This window comes from Dendropsophus ebraccatus, unplaced genomic scaffold (assembly GCF_027789765.1).
Source record: "Dendropsophus ebraccatus isolate aDenEbr1 unplaced genomic scaffold, aDenEbr1.pat pat_scaffold_2144_ctg1, whole genome shotgun sequence".
Taxonomy (NCBI): domain Eukaryota; kingdom Metazoa; phylum Chordata; class Amphibia; order Anura; family Hylidae; genus Dendropsophus; species Dendropsophus ebraccatus.
Window position 1 is genome coordinate 4,670 of NW_027209586.1, and position 12,530 is coordinate 17,199.

General features: G+C 50.0%; 1 long non-coding RNA gene across 1 annotated transcript; it reads left to right on the forward strand.

Annotated features, from left to right (window-relative positions):
• Positions 1-960: 960 nt before the first annotated feature.
• On the forward strand, positions 961-10,745 carry LOC138775827 (uncharacterized). The gene is made up of 4 exons (XR_011360658.1): positions 961-1,082; positions 8,866-8,995; positions 9,574-9,632; positions 10,631-10,745. It is a non-coding gene; the product is annotated as an uncharacterized lncRNA (long non-coding RNA).
• The last annotated feature ends 1,785 nt before the right edge of the window (positions 10,746-12,530 follow it).

Here is a 12,530-nt window from a genome sequence, read left to right on the forward strand (position 1 = left end):
CTGTATATAACACTGCCAATGTTGTATATAACACTGCCAATGTTGTATATAACCAGGCTGTATATAACACTGCCAATGTTGTATATAACCAGGCTCTGTATATAACACTGCCAATGTTGTATATAACCAGGCTCTGTATATAACACTGCCAATGTTGTATATAACCAGGCTCTGTATATAACACTGCCAATGTTGTATATAACCAGGCTCTGTATATAACACTGCCAATGTTGTGTATAACCAGGCTCTGTATATAACACTGCCAATGTTATATATAACCAGGCTCTGTATATAACACTGGTCTAATTTTCATTGCCCCCCAGTAGCCAGAATCCTGCCCCACACTGACGAGGGGCAAATACCCCGGGGCAGCAGTCTGTGAATGGATGCCCGGCCTTGGTAACCCTTGTCTTATGTCGTTATACCCGCCACAGAGTTAGACTGTGACTCACAGGGGCCACCCTGGTGTTTCCCTATTTAGGTCCTAAAGCTGGTAATAGAGTGAGGACCTGAGGGACTATGTATCAGGGTGGTTTGGTGCTCTCCCCACTAGGAGGCGCCCCTTGGCAATGGGCTTCCTTCTCTGGAGAGAGGGATATCTGGCTATTCCCGTGTTCTGAGACTCGTAACTGAGGCTCCACGGACCCCTTCTTATATATATATATATATATATATATATATATATATATATATATATATACACACACAGGGCCTAGCATTATGTGGTAAGTTACTGTCATAGTGAATGGGGGTCTTGTCGTGTTCGGTCTTTAGATATGAGACCATATAATAGTATTCTTCTGAGGAGGAGGATAGAAGAGGGGAAGCAATTATACACAACAACGGCCGGACAACCAAACCTCGGCCCCATCAGCCAGTCTTTACTATATATAATGTGGGAAGGTCACTAGTATACAGTATATACACACTCACCATCTGCATCTTTTCCTTTCTAGTATTTTGAGACTGATGACCCGGATTACTTCCAGTCCAAGGTTCTCTACATATTGTCCCATGATGTGTCCGAAGCCGACCTGGTGTTTGCTGAAGAGAAGTATGGACGTGGGGGTCACCTGGAGAAGGTAATGCCCCCCCCCCTACATTACATAGAGATGACATCACATCCCCCCCTACATTACATAGAGATGACATCACATCCCCCCCCCTACATTACATAGGGATGACATCACATCCCCCTCCTACATTACATAGAGATGACATCACATCCCCCCTACATTACATAGAAATGACATCACATCCCCCCCTACATTACATAGAGATGACATCACATCCCCCCCCCTACATTACATAGAGATGACATCACATCCCCCTACATTACATAGAGATGACATCACATCCCCCCCTACATTACATAGAGATGACATCACATGCCCCCCCCCCCTACATTACATAGAGATGACATCACATCCCCCCCTACATTACATAGAGATGACATCACATGCCCCCCCCTGTACATTACATAGAGATGACATCACATCCCCCCTACATTACATAGAGATGACATCACATGCCCCCCCCTGTACATTACATAGAGATGACATCACATCCCCCCCTACATTACATAGAGATGACATCACATCCCCCCCCCTACATTACATAGAGATGACATCACATCCCCCCCTACATTACATAGAGATGACATCACATCCCCCCTACATTACATAGAGATGACATCACATGCCCCCTACATTACATAGAGATGACATCACATCCCCCCCTACATTACATAGAGATGACATCACATCCCCCCCCCTTGTACATTACATAGAGATGACATCACATCCCCCCCTACATTACATAGAGATGACATCACATCCCCCCCTGTACATTACATAGAGATGACATCACATCCCCCCCCCTACATTACATAGAGATGACATCACATCCCCCCCCTGTACATTACATAGAGATGACATCACATCCCCCCCACATTACATAGAGATGACATCACATCCCCCCTGTACATTACATAGAGATGACATCACATCCCCCCCTACATTACATAGAGATGACATCACATCCCCCCCTACATTACATAGAGATGACATCACATCCCCCCCTGTACACTTACATAGAGATGACATCACATCCCCCCCTGTACATTACATAGAGATGACATCACATCCCCCCCCTGTACATTACATAGAGATGACATCACATCCCCCCCCTACATTACATAGAGATGACATCACATCCCCCCCTACATTACATAGAGATGACATCACATCCCCCCTGTACATTACATAGAGATGACATCACATCCCCCCCCTGTACATTACATACAGATGACATCACATCCCCCCCCCCTACATTACATAGAGATGACATCACATCCCCCCCTACATTACATAGAGATTACATCACATGCCCCCCTGTACATTACATAGAGATGACATCACATCCCCCCCCTACATTACATAGAGATGACATCACATCCCCCCTACATTACATAGAGATGACATCACATCCCCCCTGTACATTACATAGAGATGACATCACATCCCCCCCCCTACATTACATAGAGATGACATCACATCCCCCCTACATTACATAGAGATGACATCACATCCCCCCTACATTACATAGAGATGACATCACATGCCCCCCCTGTACATTACATAGAGATGACATCACACCCCCCCCTACATTACATACACATCCCCCCTACATTACATAGAGATGACATCACATGCCCCCCCTGTACATTACATAGAGATGACATCACATCCCCCCCCTGTACATTACATACAGATGACATCACATCCCCCCCTACATTACATAGAGATGACATCACATCCCCCCCCTACATTACATAGAGATGACATCACATCCCCCCCTGTACATTACATAGAGATGACATCACATCCCCCCTACATTACATACACATCCCCCCTACATTACATAGAGATGACATCACATGCCCCCCCTGTACATTACATAGAGATGACATCACATCCCCCCCCTACATTACATAGAGATGACATCACATCCCCCCCTACATTACATAGAGATGACATCACATCCCCCTTACATTACATAGAGATGACATCACATCCCCCCCCTGTACATTACATAGAGATGACATCACATCCCCCCCCTGTACATTACATAGAGATGACATCACATCCCCCCCGTACATTACATAGAGATGACATCACATCCCCCCCTGTACATTACATAGAGATGACATCACATCCCCCCCCCCCTACATTACATAGACATGACATCACATGCCCCCCTGTACATTACATAGAGATGACATCACATCCCCCCCTAACATTACATAGAGATGACATCACATCCCCCCTGTACATTACATAGAGATGACATCACATCCCCCCTACATTACATAGAGATGACATCACATCCCCCCCCTGTACATTACATAGAGATGACATCACATCCCCCCCCTACATTACACAGAGATGACATCACATCCCCCCCCTACGTTACATAGAGATGACATCACATCCCCCCCCTGTACATTACATAGAGATGACATCACATCCCCCCCCTGTACATTACATAGAGATGACATCACATCCCCCCCACATTACATAGAGATGACATCACATTCCCCCCCCTACATTACATAGAGATGACATCACATCCCCCCTGTACATTACATAGAGATGACATCACATCCCCCCTGTACATTACATAGAGATGACATCACATCCCCCCCCTACATTACATAGAGATGACATCACATGCCCCCCCTGTACATTACATAGAGATGACATCACATCCCCCCCCCCCACATTACATAGAGATGACATCACATCCCCCCCCTGTACATTACATAGAGATGACATCACATCCCCCCCTGTACATTACATAGAGATGACATCACATCCCCCCTACATTACATAGAGATGACATCACATCCCCCCTACATTACATAGAGATGACATCACATCCCCCCCTACATTACATAGAGATGACATCACATCCCCCCCCTACATTACATAGAGATGACATCACATCCCCCCCTGTACATTACATAGAGATGACATCACATCCCCCCCTACATTACATAGAGATGACATCACATCCCCCCCTACAATACATAGAGATGACATCACATCCCCCCCTACAATACATAGAGATGACATCACATCCCCCCCCTACATTACATAGAGATGACATCACATCCCCCCCCTGTACATTACATAGAGATGACATCACATGCCCCCCCTGTACATTACATAGAGATGACATCACATCCCCCCCCTGTACATTACATAGAGATGACATCACATCCCCCCCCTACATTACATAGAGATGACATCACATCCCCCCCTGTACATTACATAGAGATGACATCACATCCCCCCCTGTACATTACATAGAGATGACATCACATCCCCCCTACATTACATAGAGATGACATCACATCCCCCCCCCTACATTACATAGAGATGACATCACATCCCCCCCTACATTACATAGAGATGACATCACATGCCCGCCCTGTACATTACATAGAGATGACATCACATCCCCCCCTGTACATTACATAGAGATGACATCACATGCCCCCCCTGTACATTACATAGAGATGACATCACATCCCCCCCCCTATACATTACATAGAGATGACATCACATCCCCCTTACATTACATAGAGATGACATCACATCCCCCCCTGTACATTACATAGAGATGACATCACATCCCCCCTACATTACATAGAGATGACATCACATCCCCCCCCGTACATTACATAGAGATGACATCACATCCCCCCCCTGTACATTACATAGAGATGACATCACATCCCCCCCCTGTACATTACATAGAGATGACATCACATCCCCCCCTGTACATTACATAGAGATGACATCACATCCCCCCCACATTACATAGAGATGACATCACATGCCCCCTACATTACATAGAAATGACATCACATCCCCCCTACATTACATAGAGATGACATCACATCCCCCCCCTGTACATTACATAGAGATGACATCACATCCCCCCCACATTACATAGAGATGACATCACATCCCCCCCCTACATTACATAGAGATGACATCACATGCCCCCCCCTACATTACATAGAGATGACATCACATGCCCCCTACATTACATAGAAATGACATCACATCCCCCCCTACATTACATAGAGATGACATCACATCCCCCCTACATTACATAGAGATGACATCACATCCCCCCTACATTACATAGAAATGACATCACATCCCCCCCTACATTACATAGAGATGACATCACATCCCCCCCTACATTACATAGAGATGACATCACATGCCCCCCTGTACATTACATAGAGATGACATCACATCCCCCCCCCACATTACATAGAGATGACATCACATCCCCCCCCTGTACATTACATAGAGATGACATCACATCCCCCCTGTACATTACATAGAGATGACATCACATCCCCCCCCCCCACATTACATAGAGATGACATCACATCCCCCCCTGTACATTACATAGAGATGACATCACATCCCCCCTACATTACATAGAGATGACATCACATCCCCCTTACATTACATAGAGATGACATCACATCCCCCTTACATTACATAGAGATGACATCACATCCCCCCTGTACATTACATAGAGATGACATCACATCCTCCCCTACATTACATAGAGATGACATCACACCCCCCCCTGTACATTACATAGAGATGACATCACATGCCCCCCCTGTACATTACATAGAGATGACATCACATCCCCCCCTACATTACATAGAGATGACATCACATCCCCCCCCTGTACATTACATAGAGATGACATCACATCCCCCCCCCCGTACATTACATAGAGATGACATCACATCCCCCCCTACATTACATAGAGATGACATCACATCCCCCCCTACATTACATACAGATGACATCACATCCCCCCCCTGTACATTACATAGAGATGACATCACATCCCCCCCACATTACATAGAGATGACATCACATCCCCCCCTACATTACATAGAGATGACATCACATGCCCCCCCTACATTACATAGAGATGACATCACATCCCCCCCCCTACATTACATAGAGATGACATCACATCCCCCCTACATTACATAGAGATGACATCACATGCCCCCCTGTACATTACATAGAGATGACATCACATCCCCCCCTGTACATTACATAGAGATGACATCACATCCCCCCTACATTATATAGAGATGACATCACATGCCCCCCCTACATTACATAGAGATGACATCACATGCCCCCTACATTACATAGAGATGACATCACATCCCCCCCTGTACATTACATAGAGATGACATCACATCCCCCCCTACATTACATAGATGACATCACATCCCCCCCTACATTACATAGATGACATCACATCCCCCCCTGTACATTACATAGAGATGACATCACATCCCCCCCTGTACATTACATAGAGATGACATCACATCCCCCCTGTACATTACATAGAGATGACATCACATGCCCCCCCTACATTACATAGAGATGACATCACATCCCCCCCTACATTACATAGAGATGACATCACATCCCCCCCTACATTACATAGAGATGACATCACATCCCCCCCTACATTACATAGAGATGACATCACATCCCCCCCTGTACATTACATAGAGATGACATCACATCCCCCCCTGTACATTACATAGAGATGACATCACATCCCCCCCCTGTACATTACATACAGATGACATCACATCCTTCCCCCTACATTACATAGAGATGACATCACATCCCCCCCTACATTACATAGAGATGACATCACATGCCCCCTGTACATTACATAGAGATGACATCACATCCCCCCCTACATTACATAGAGATGACATCACATCCCCCTTACATTACATAGAGATGACATCACATCCCCCCCTGTACATTACATAGAGATGACATCACATCCCCCCTACATTACATAGAGATGACATCACATCCCCCTACATTACATAGAGATGACATCACATCCCCCCCCCTGTACATTACATAGAGATGACATCACATCCCCCCCTACATTACATAGAGATGACATCACATCCCCCCCCCTACGTTACATAGAGATGACATCACATCCCCCCCTGTACATTACATAGAGATGACATCACATCCCCCCCCCTGTACATTACATACAGATGACATCACATCCTTCCCCCTACATTACATAGACATGACATCACATCCCCCCCCTACATTACATAGAGATGACATCACATGCCCCCCTGTACATTACATAGAGATGACATCACATCCCCCCCCCACATTACATAGAGATGACATCACATCCCCCCCCTGTACATTACATAGAGATGACATCACATCCCCCCCTACATTACATAGAGATGACATCACATGCCCCCCCCTGTACATTACATAGAGATGACATCACATCCCCCCCCCTGTACAATTACATAGAGATGACATCACATCCCCCCCCTACATTACATAGAGATGACATCACATGCCCCCCCTGTACATTACATAGAGATGACATCACATCCCCCCCCCTGTACATTACATAGAGATGACATCACATCCCCCCCTGTACATTACATAGAGATGACATCACATCCCCCCCTGTACATTACATAGAGATGACATCACATCCCCCCTACATTACATAGAGATGACATCACATGCCCCCCCTGTACATTACATAGAGATGACATCACATTCCCCCCCTACATTACATAGAGATGACATCACATCCCCCCCCTACATTACATAGAGATGACATCACATCCCCCCCTACATTACATAGAGATGACATCACATCCCCCCCCTACATTACATAGAGATGACATCACATCACCCCCTACATTACATAGAGATGACATCACATCCCCCCCCCTGTACATTACATAGAGATGACATCACATCCCCCCCTACATTACATAGAGATGACATCACATCCCCCCTACATTACATAGAGATGACATCACATGCCCCCCCTACATTACATAGAGATGACATCACATCCCCCCTACATTATATAGAGATGACATCACATGCCCCCCCCCCACATTACATAGAGATGACATCACATGCCCCCCCTACATTACATAGAGATGACATCACATCCCCCCCCTACATTACATAGAGATGACATCACATCCCCCCCTACATTACATAGAGATGACATCACATGCCCCCCTGTACATTACATAGAGATGACATCACATCCCCCCCTGTACATTACATAGAGATGACATCACATCCCCCCCTACATTACATAGAGATGACATCACATGCCCGCCCTGTACATTACATAGAGATGGCATCACATCCCCCCTACATTACATAGAGATGACATCACATGCCCCCCCCTGTACATTACATACAGATGACATCACATGCCCCCTACATTACATAGAGATGACATCACATCCCCCCCTACATTACATAGAGATGACATCACATCCCCCCCTGTACATTACATAGAGATGACATCACATCCCCCCCTACATTACATAGCGATGACATCACATGCCCCCCCTGTACATTACATACAGATGACATCACATGCCCCCTACATTACATAGAGATGACATCACATCCCCCCTACATTACATAGAGATGACATCACATCCCCCCCCTGTACATTACATAGAGATGACATCACATCCCCCCCTGTACATTACATAGAGATGACATCACATCCCCCCCTGTACATTACATAGAGATGACATCACATCCCCCCCTACATTACATAGAGATGACATCACATCCCCCCCCTGTACATTACATAGAGATGGCATCACATCCCCCCCTGTACATTACATAGAGATGACATGGCAGGCAGCACGCCGGGCCTGGATGTTGCAGTACCTTCTCTCTCCTGCAGGTGGTGGAGCTGATCCCCGGGGGCTCTGAGATTTCCGGTCACCAATGACAATAAGATCTATTACCTGAACCTCCTGCGCAGCAGCGGCTGTGTACCCAGGTGCGGGAGCAGGTCGAGCACTTCCTGAAAGGTTAGGAGATCACAAGGAGAGTACGGAGGTGGGGGTGCGCTCATGTGGGGGTGCGGTGGCTGTGGGTGTGTGGGTGGTGGCCGTGTGTGTGTGTGTGTGTGTGTGTGTGTGTCTGTGTGTGTGTGTCTGTGTGTGTGTGTCTGTGTGTGTGTGTCTGTGTGTGTGTGTCTGTGTGTGTGTGTCTGTGTGTGTGTCTGTGTGTGTGTCTGTGTGTGTCTGTGTGTGTCTGTGTGTGTCTGTGTGTGTCTGTGTGTGTCTGTGTGTGTCTGTGTGTGTCTGTGTGTGTCTGTGTGTGTCTGTGTGTGTCTGTGTGTGTCTGTGTGTGTCTGTGTGTGTGTGTCTGTGTGTCTGTGTCTGTGTGTGACTGTGTCTGTTTGTGTGTCTGTGTGTGTTTGTGTGTCTGTGTTTGTGTGTCTGTGTGTGTGTGTGTGTGTGTCTGTGTGTGTGTCTGTGTGTCTGTGTGTGTGTTTGTGTGTGTGTCTGTGTGTGTGTCTGTGTGTGTGTGTGTGTCTGTGTGTGTGTGTGTGTGTGTCTGTGTGTGGTGGCCGACGCTAATATCTGAGCTTTTTGCATTTCAGGCCTGAATGAGCTGATACCTGATAATCTACTCGGAATATTTGATGAGAATGAATTAGAGGTGAGCGCCATTATGTATCCCTGCACACAGAGCACTGCACCTCCCCCTTATGTATCCCTGCACACAGAGCACTGCACCTCCCCCTTATGTATCCCTGCACACAGAGCACTGCACCTCCCCCTTATGTATCCCTGCACACAGAGCACTGCACCTCCCCCTTATGTATCCCTGCACACAGAGCACTGCACCTCCCCCTTATGTATCCCTGCACACAGAGCACTGCACCTCCCCCTTATGTATCCCGGCACACAGAGCACTGCACCTCCCCCTTATGTATCCCTGCACACAGAGCACTGCACCTCCCCCTTATGTATCCCGGCACACAGAGCACTGCACCTCCCCCTATGTATCCCTGCACACAGAGCACTGCACCTCCCCCTTATGTATCCCCTGCACACAGAGCACTGCACCTCCCCCTTATGTATCCCTGCACACAGAGCACTGCACCTCCCCCTTATGTATCCCTGCACACAGAGCACTGCACCTTCCCCTTATGTATCCCTGCACACAGAGCACTGCACCCCTGCACACAAAGCACTGCACCTCCCCCTTATGTATCCCTGCACACAGAGCACTGCACCTCCCCTTATGTATCCCTGCACACAGAGCACTTCACCTCCCCCTTATGTATCCCTGCACACAGAGCACTGCACCCCCCCTTATGTATCTCTGCACACAGAGCACTGCACCCCCCCCCTTATGTATCCCTGCACACAGAGCACTGCACCTCCCCCTTATGTATCTCTGCACACAGAGCACTGCACCCCCCCCCTTATGTATCCCTGCACACAGAGCACTGCACCTCCCCCTTATGTATCTCTGCACACAGAGCACTGCACCCCCCCCCCCCTTATGTATCCCTGCACACAGAGCACTGCACCTCCCCCTTATGTATCTCTGCACACAGAGCACTGCACACCTTTGCGTCCCCCTCCCGATAGCCTTTCTAGTGTTGATGTGTTTTGTGGCTCGGTTACAGCTGCTGTCTTGTTCCTCAGCTCCTCATGTGTGGTACGGGACACATTGCCGTGCAGGACTTCCAAGCTCACGCTGTGGTCATCGGAGGGTCCTGGCACTTCAGGGAGAAGGTGAGGTATCTGAGTAATCTGAGGGCAACAGGCCGTGCAGGTCAATCACATGACATAGGGAGATCATTCTGGTTGTAGCTGCTCCAGGGAGTAGGTAGCCGCAGCCATCACCATTTATTCTGCCCTTACAATATATGCCTATAGTGGCTTCACGTCTGGTATCATTCTTGGTGAGCTGCAGGTAATAGCCAGCATCCAATGCAGTAGTGCCCTGCGTCTCCATGTCTGTGCTCAAGATCTCTGCACCCGCAGCTCTGTGTCCCCATGTCTGTGCTCAGGAGCTCTGCACCCGCAGCTCTGTGTCCCTATGTCTGTGCTCAGGAGCTCTGCACCCGCAGCTCTGCGCCCCCGTGTCTGTGCTCAGGAGCTCTGCACCCGCAGCTCTGTGTCCCTATGTCTGTGCTCAGGAGCTCTGCACCCGCAGCTCTGTGTCCCTATGTCTGTGCTCAGGAGCTCTGCGCCCCCGTGTCTGTGCTCAGGAGCTCTGCGCCCCCGTGTCTGTGCTCAGGAGCTCTGCGCCCCCGGGTCTGTGCTCAGGAGCTCTGCGCCCCCGTGTCTGTGCCCAGGAGCTCTGCGACCCCGTGTCTGTGCTCAGGAGCTCTGCGCCCCCGTGTCTGTGCTCAGGAGCTCTGCGCCCCCGTGTCTGTGCTCAGGAGCTCTGCGCCCCCGTGCCTGTGCTCAGGAGCTCTGCGCCCCCGTGCCTGTGCTCAGGAGCTCTGCGCCCCCGTGTCTGTGCTCAGGAGCTCTGCACCCGCAGCTCTGCGCCCCCGTGTCTGTGCTCAGGAGCTCTGCACCCGCAGCTCTGCGTCCCTATGTCTGTGCTCAGGAGCTCTGCACCCGCAGCTCTGTGTCCCTATGTCTGTGCTCAGGAGCTCTGCACCCGCAGCTCTGCGCCCCCGTGTCTGTGCTCAGGAGCTCTGCGCCCCCGTGTCTGTGCTCAGGAGCTCTGCGCCCCCGTGTCTGTGCTCAGGAGCTCTGCGCCCCCGTGTCTGTGCCAGAGCTCTGCGCCCCCGTGTCTGTGCTCAGGACCTGCGCCCCAGTGTCTGCTCAGAGCCCCCCGTGTCTGTGCTCAGGAGCTCTGCGCCCCCGTGTCTGTGCTCAGGAGCTCTGCGCACCCCGTGTCTGTGCTCAGGAGCTCTGCGCCCCCGTGTCTGTGCTCAGGAGCTCTGCGCCCCCGTGTCTGTGCTCAGGAGCTCTGCGCCCCGTGTCTGTGCTCAGGAGCTCTGCGCCCCCGTGTCTGTGCTCAGGAGCTCTGCGCCCCCGTTCTGTGCTCAGGAGCTCTGCGCCCCCCGTGTCTGTGCTCAGGAGCTCTGCGCCCCCGTGTCTGTGCTCAGGAGCTCTGCGCCCCCGTGTCTGTGCTCAGGAGCTCTGCGCCCCCGTGTCTGTGCTCAGGAGCTCTGCGCCCCCGTGTCTGGCTCAGGAGCTCTGCGCCCCCGTGTCTGTGCTCAGGAGCTCTGCGCCCCGTGTCTGTGCTCAGGAGCTCTGCGCCCCCGTGTCTGTGCTCAGGAGCTCTGCGCCCCCGTGGCTGTGCTCAGGAGCTCTGCGCCCCCGTGTCTGGTGCTCAGGAGCTCTGCGCCCCCGTGTCTGTGCTCAGGAGCTCTGCGCCCCCGTGTCTGTGCTCAGGAGCTCTTGCGCCCCCGTGTCTGTGCTCAGGAGCTCTGCGCCCCCGTGTCTGTGCTCAGGAGCTCTGCGCCCCCGTGTCTGTGCTCAGGAGCTCTGCGCCCCGTGTCTGTGCTCAGGAGCTCTGCGCCCCCGTGTCTGTGCTCAGGAGCTCTGCGCCCCGGGTTGTGACTCAGGAGCTCTGCGCCCC